This window comes from Azolla caroliniana, unplaced genomic scaffold (genome assembly GCF_043228905.1).
Source record: "Azolla caroliniana isolate FFs.n. ecotype wild unplaced genomic scaffold, voAzoCaro1.0.p SCAF_14, whole genome shotgun sequence".
Lineage (NCBI taxonomy): Eukaryota > Viridiplantae > Streptophyta > Polypodiopsida > Salviniales > Salviniaceae > Azolla > Azolla caroliniana.
In genome coordinates this window covers 8,160,820-8,168,423 of record NW_028230449.1, presented here as the reverse complement: position 1 = coordinate 8,168,423, position 7,604 = coordinate 8,160,820, and the positions used below count along the sequence as shown (strand labels likewise).

General features: G+C 43.7%; 1 non-coding gene and 1 pseudogene across 2 annotated transcripts; both read right to left on the bottom strand.

Annotated features, from left to right (window-relative positions):
• Positions 1–1,104: 1,104 nt before the first annotated feature.
• Positions 1,105–7,377, bottom strand: LOC147855386 (callose synthase 11 pseudogene; annotated as a pseudogene). Its single transcript, XR_015530789.1, has 2 exons — positions 5,770–7,377; positions 1,105–5,437 (listed from the first exon to the last, which is right to left on the bottom strand). The product of XR_015530789.1 is annotated as a callose synthase 11 pseudogene (transcript).
• LOC147855387 (small nucleolar RNA J33) lies at positions 3,499–3,579 on the bottom strand. Its single transcript, XR_015530949.1, has one exon. It is a non-coding gene; the product is annotated as a small nucleolar RNA J33 (small nucleolar RNA).
• Positions 7,378–7,604: the final 227 nt, after the last annotated feature.

Here is a 7,604-nt window from a genome sequence, read left to right as displayed (position 1 = left end):
TTTCTGCGCGTAGCCTTTTGCTACTAACCGGGCCTTGTAGCGGTTGGTCGAGCCGTCAATGTTGTACTTGACCTTGTACACCCACCTACATCCGAGGCTTCACACCTTTTGGTGCGTCAATCAAGTCCCAAGTTTCATTCTCTGCCAATGCGCGCATCTCTTCCTCCGTTGCGGCACGCCAATTCGCGTCCTTCGCCGCTTCTACGTAGCTCTCTGGCTCACGCACTTCCGCTACACGCATCATGTATGCATAGTGATGCGCCATGTACTCGTTGTAACCGAACCGCACAACAGGGTTCTTCTGGCGGGTTGATCGGCGTAATTGCTCATTAGCCAATGTTGAGGCTTTCATGGCTAACGTGGACTTCGCTCTCAAAGACCCGTCGTCACTTCCCTCGGAGTCAGACTCGTGTCGATCCGACTCGTTCCTATCCATGCCATAATCCAACACCTTCTTCTTCCCTTTTTCTTTGCGTGTAAACCGTCTCCTCGGCTTCCTGCACGGGGAATGCATGGATGATATCCGAAACCAAGAGCCGGATCGGAGACCCTTATCGGATTGAAACCGGTAGGCCGTTAGAGGCCTACGGATCCATCCTAGTACGTAGGCATATTTTTGAGAGCCAGTGATAGTCGCTCATGTGAGCATTGAAATACCTGTCAGTCCTTTATGGACTTGTATAACAGTGCTCTTTGAGCACATTCTATGTACAGAATATTGAGACTATTATTTTGACATCAAAATTCACAAAAAAAGAACACATGTTGATTTATTTGCACACACTTGCACATGTAAAGTCTTTCTTTTACATTTTGCTAACCTACCTTGCTAACAATCCTAGATAAATATTACAATGAGCAATATCGAAACTCCACCAACCTACCTTGCTAACAATCCTAGATAAAGATTATATTAACATATGAGGAGACAATTATAAGACCATCCCAACAAAAATATTGTAGATAAAATCAATTTTTCCATAAATATATATAGCTTTTCGAAACCAAAAACAAAGTTTGTTAGAAGAAACTTCTCGTTTTGTAAAACGAAATAATAGTTTTCTTGGGAAATATTAAATAATAGTTTTCTTATGAGAAACTTGGTTTCTTGGAACATATATATAGCTTACTTAAGCTGATGGAAACAGTTACATAGCTTTCATTCTTACAGAAATTATGATTTTAAAGGGAAACACTTGAGTATTAGTAGTCACATAATGGAGTCTGAACCGTGAGGATGACGTCTCTTGGACATTAACCTTCCATAGAGTATTTTCTGGATATGAAGACCTCTAAGAAAAGCTTGATTGAAGAGTATTCTTGTCTGCATTTTTTGGAATCCAGGAAACCAAGATAAGATTCCCAAAGGAATCATAACCATGATCCCAATGGCAAACTCATAAAGACGTGCAATTGCGACAACAATTGGCCAAACACGAGTTTTCACAAGGTGAGGTCTCATGACTAGGCAAATATTGATAAGCCCCCATCCTGTGGGAATAAATGCCAAAAGACTAAGGAAAAGATCCGAGAATTGGAAGGGGGTCATTTCAAGGAGCAATATAATGATAAAACCAATAAAAAGAGTGACCAAGAGTTGGATTGTTCTATAGTATAGATGGGATCTTGCTGAGTACTTCTCTTCGGCATAAGCTAATAGAATACAAACTAACAAGGCCCCTAATATATATAGCCAAGAGAGAAGGTATACAATGATGCTCTTGTTATTGGAAGCAATGTGAAGCCTATAAACCACACCATATTGGATGAGGAAGAACCTTAGGCTTAGGATGACTTCAACCACTTTACCCCAAAACCCTGTGGTTCTTAGGTAATCATAGTGATTATTCCACCACACTTCCCAACTCTCCTCGGGTTTTGTTCCCATAACTCCTCCTTTGTACCATAGCCAATTGTGAAACTCATCGCAGTCTTGCACTATTTGCCACCAATCAAAACCCGAGGGATTGAACAAGAAAGGTGCCATGACCCATGAAAATGCTAAACACCAACTAGACATTGTCAATAGAAAGTATACCGCTGACTTTTTAGCTAAACCACCATATGACTCATAAATTATCAATAGAACTACAATCTCCACGGCTTTTATGAAATGGCTTCTTGAGAAGAGGCGATAATTCACGGTGAATTTCTCGCGCTTTACGACAAAATTCCGCCCAGTGGCACGGTATTTTGCACCTCCATGCAAAAGTGTCCTTCCAAAGTAGTGACCTTTTGTGCCCAATGAGAATGTGAAAAAGACAGTGCACAACTCTAACTGCATTGTCATGAAATCCCATATAGCTGTGCTAAAACCTCGTTCCAACGAATTCTCAACCATCATCGGCAATGCAGTCACTATCCCTAATTGAACTAGAAATTGTTGATTGAGAGAGGCAGTTAGGGCCGAATTCGAAAAGCTACTTTCGATACTATCTTCGATTCCGCTTAATGCGAGGTATACTCGGCCCCATAGGAAAACATAGATAGTTAGGATAGTTATCATGCTACTTATGTAAAACCCAACTGTAGTGTAGTAGAAAGAGAGCATTCGAAAGAAGTCAAGGCGATGGCCGAGTCTATAAACATCTCGACTTAACATCTGTTCTCCATTCCCACTAGAGACTTTTGCCTCGAAAGTTGCGATTTGATTCAACCCAACATCGCGCCCTTTCCCGACTTGAATATACTCATGATGTGTAATATTGCCGCCCCTTAGAGTGCAATTAAACCCAGCAAATATGTCCTCACTAATGTTGATGACTTTGGAGGCTTTGCTTATACCCCCCCTTGTTAGGAACCAAAGCCTATCAAAGACATCAGGGTGACCATAATGCATCCTTATTTTAAGAAGATTGGCCAACACTCTTTGGCCAAGTGTCACAAAACTACTCTCTTGTGCTGACATGAACCAAGCTAAAGAAGATACCGATCCCGTGAACACATGCTCCCGTACCCCCAACAATTGCGGTTTGCTCAATCCATAATGTTTTGTAAACTCTTGCAAAAGGTTTCTCACCTTGAGAGCTTCTTCGAAGTAATTGTCTTGGTTCATATCGATGGCTTGCAATGCATCTCCTCTAGTAAAGATTAAAGCATGGTTTTGGTTTTCGGGTTTTCCTTCTCCAAGCTTGAGTGGCCCTGGGAGCTGGATCCGATAAATCTCAACTTCTTTCTTCAGCTCAAAGTCATACTTAACTAGAACAGAGTAGTACTTATTGTGTTTCTCATCCTCGTCCACATATGCAACACGCATGGCCGGGTACGTCTTCATGAGGTGGAGAATGTCGGCTGCTTTTGGATCTTGTTTCTCTTTATGGGCTCCATAGATCTGGCATGCTACAACATAAGTGAACTTCAGTAGAGTTGTGGCTCTGTTCATGTTAATAATATGCATATTGCCCTCATTATTAATATTTGTACCACTTCCATCGCCAGATGGTGATGGGAAATACGGTTTGAAACTCTCTGAGACTCTCTCAAGTGAATTAAGATCTTGTTTGAGATCAAACTCAGATGCGGTGTCAAGATAAGCAAGGGTTTCAAGAGCGTGTACATAGTACATCATTCCTCTCACGGTTCTGCCCAGTGTTTGGCTTCGGTAGGAAGCCCAAAGCCTAAGCTCCAGTAACATGTTCTGTGGTAAAGGATGCTCAATGCGATCCAATCCTTTCCGTTCCAGCCAGTTCTTCCATTCATCAGGGTAGACATTCTGAAGATAGAAGAGTGTGTTCACGCCATATTCGTTTGCTTCCAATAGCTTATCATCACTGTAGATAACATCCTCATTGTAATACGGAGTGAGAACACTAAATGAAAACATTCTTTCAACTGAGGGAGCACGAGGCATATTCATGAAGATAGAGTTACTAAAGAATGCAATACGTCGGCGAGCATCGAGATTCTTTGGCACATTATTCATTGCCTCCCGAGTGCTTAAGATCGTCCGAAGGCGTCGTACCCAACGCTGGAGATCCTCCCTTTCTTTTGGTATTGAACGCACTGCTTTCACAAAGAGTAGCCTCTTGTGTTTAGCTGCCCTAGCAGCAATACCATGTAGCCCTTGCAAAGGCTCCCTTCTCTTCATATAATCCATCTCATGATGGAGGAGGCGGCCAGTTTCTTCTGCTTCTTCTTCTTCAATGTGAAACAACTCTCTTTCTCCTCGTGCTTCATTCTGAGTTCGTGGAAAGTCTCTCATGACCACATCGTACAAATTTTGTAGAGCTCCCACTATGCTTTCATTAGATGGGTTAGGTTCTAAAAGCTCATTCACTAAGGTTAAGACCCAAGAGTGTATCTCTACTAACTCACCTAACTTATACATTTGACAAAACCTCCCTTCTTCCATATCCCCTTCTATCTCTTGGAATATAGATTTCACGATCGCATGTTCCTTGCTCTTCTCCTTCAGTATCATGAACAGTAGGTGTTTCAGACTATCATAACACTCCACCACAGCACACCTTCTATACTCATTCTTGCATATTTTAGACCATAGCCTCTTGTCATCATGGCCATGCCAATCCTCAGTGATACTCAAGGCGATGAGGACCTCGTTGGAGAGGAAAACGGAAGGCCATTGAACCACACTCACATCCCATGATGAGGTTGGAATCTCTAGTAGCTCCACCTCGTGGTTACTCACAAGGTCTTCTTCTCTAAAGAAGAGGATGATCTTATTCCACAAGTACGCGAATTTGCGTGCCTCCAGAGTATTTGATTCAAATTTCCGGTAGTCTTTCCCTAAGCCATACCTGAGCTTAACCCTCCTCAACATGTCCTTAAGCAATGATATCCATCGGGAATGTGGGGTTATATCAACTCCTAATAACCCTTCCTGTAGCGCCAGGTTGAATGTGATTGCACTGGCAAAGAAAGGAAACCTAAGCTTAAGTTGTTGCATGTTGCGAATCTCCCCGATGTGAGCGGAAAGGCCTAGTATAGCCCCGATCCCCGATGAGAACACGGCATACCAAATTTGTATGTCCATCAAGTAGACGAGAATGACAGGAGCCCAGATGACAGCTACCAGGAACCTGTTGTGGTTCCCAAAAACCTCATGCCATTCAAAGGAAACTGGGCCAAGATTAAGAAGCTCCCTCGTTGGTTCTACCAAGGGTTTCACTTGCAAGAAGTAACTAAACGAGAACTTGGCGGAGAGGACAGCCAGCCAGAACATTGTATACTTGACATTGTCGATAACATTCTCGCGCAATCCTCGAGCCACAAACATGCGTGTCTGGAACCACCATGTCATTACATGGAAGATGCACCAATCCGTCCTCTCAGCAAAGTTCCGTATCCACGGGAGGATGAAGAGAAGTAGAGCTACCATTTCCGGAAGGATGAACACAGCCGCAGTCTCCAGGAACTGGAGGAGCTGCAAGTTTGCTTCTGCTGACCATCCCCTATCTTCTGTTCTCTTTATCCATACCTGTATCAGTATCAGTATCAGTATCAGTAATCAGTATCAGTATGTATGTATGTATAAATAAATAAATAAATAATAAGAAACCCTCTCTCTTTCTTTCGTTCTTTCGTTCTTTCTTTCTTGCACATTGCACATACATCCACACACTCCCACACACACACACACACATTCTCTCTCTCTCTCTCTCTCTCTCTCTCTCTCTCTCTCTCTCTCTCTCTCTCTCGGTCTCAATCAATCAATAAATCAATCAATTCCACTACAGTAACTACCAAAGCAAACGTAAAATTCATATAAGAATCATGAATGTTCAATATGTACATATGTATATTTTGTACCTGTGCCAGCAAGAAGGAGAAGATGGAGGTCCATCCACACGCCACAAGTAGCTTCAGGACCATGCGGACACCAACGTGCCTTGTCTCTGCGGAGATTAAGCTTCGTTGGGTGATCATGTCAAGCACGGCTTGCAGGATCCGAAGGCCTGACCACGTGACAAAGATGGTAAGCATGGTACCTTGCACATCCCGATCATAAAGCACATGCCAAGGTATGCCGTCCCCATTAAATGCAAGAATCATCATGGCTTGAAGCATGAGGATGAGCCCAGTCCAGAGATGGTCGAAACTGCGGTAAATGTTGATGAATGAACGTTGCTCCACAAACCCGGTTTTCCGCACTTTGTGAATCTTCTGCTTGGGCTGTTCTTGTTGTTGTTGTTGGCTTTGGTGGTTGGCTGATTGTGACTGTAATTGAGGAGGAGGAGCAGGAGCAGCTGTAGCCAAATACAGGGAAGAGCTGTCGGGTGGCCATCCCAGAGAGATGCAGCTATGTGACCAGAAGAACTCGTTCATGTCGTCATAGTTTCTCCATGCAGAGTGAAAGGCTCTTCCATGTTTGGAAGCTGTAGCTTCTTCTTGCACAGCCTTATAGATGGGCTTCACTATCTCCTCAAGGAACCCATTGTTCTTGCAGTAAGCAGGGATGTAGTTACTGTCCCTCCCTTCTAATATGCAATTCAGCTCAAATGCCATGTTGTGAAAGATGTAGCATAGACATTCCGGCATGAAGCGGAGGTTGGCGGCCTCACCCCAAATGAGGAGATAAAGGCAACAGTAGAGGAGCTCACGTTGCTCGTCATCATCACTTAAATAACCTACGCTGGGGCTGGGGGTGACGCTATTCTTCTTCCAGCTCTTGTGAAGCCAAAGATTGTGGTTATAGTCCTTGTTATACTTGGGCTTTATATTCTTAAGGAAAGAGCACCATTTGACATAGTTGGTAAGCAGTTTTTTCCGGAGATGGCGGATTACTTTTGGTGCGAGGTGGTCAATGGGGTTCGGAGGCGGTTGGACGCGCATCTGGTAGTTCGCAAGCAAAAGCACGATATGCTCTCTCTGATTCTTTACATTGTCTTCTTGAAAGCCGAAGATGAGTCGTAGCCAATCCATCATGTCCACATCATTATCTCGCCATGCCATCATTGATGATTCATTTTCATCTATGTCTAGGTCTAAGCCTATGCCTGGGTCGGGGTCGGAATTGGGATCGTGGTCACCACTGTCAAGGTGAGGTGGGGGACTCGATGGAGGGGTCCGTTCTGGCGGAGGGTGGTCATGGTCCATGTCATCATTGCCAGCTAGTTCCCATGCCATCGATTCATATAATTCACCATCATGGTTGAACCCATCGTCAAGATGGTTACATGGTGACAATTGCTCATTGTCGTCATCGAGAAATGGATGGGGGGGCAGTGGCGGCGGCGGCGGCGGCGGCGGCGGTGGTGGTGGTGGGAGGCCTGAGCTACGCAATGCATGCATTGCAGCACGAACCTCCGGGAAGCGCAATGCATCGTTATCAGCCAACATGTCATGGAGAGGGAGGACATTGTAAACAACACCTTGGTCATCTAAGTCATGTGTGATTTCTTCATAAGAAGTGTTCATCTTCCCAGTAGTAACAGTAACTTACTTATTTGCGAATGAGAAGTTGAGTTAGTTAGTTAGTTAGTTATACCCTGCCCCCCCTTCCCCTTTAATGTTAAGTTTCTCAGGATATCCTTGAAATACATACATATATCAAAGAAGTCATTGGCATCTTTCTTGTTTCCTTCATCATACTTTTTACCCTCTCTTTTTTTCGTAAAATAGACCCTCTTCTTCTTTTTTGTAAA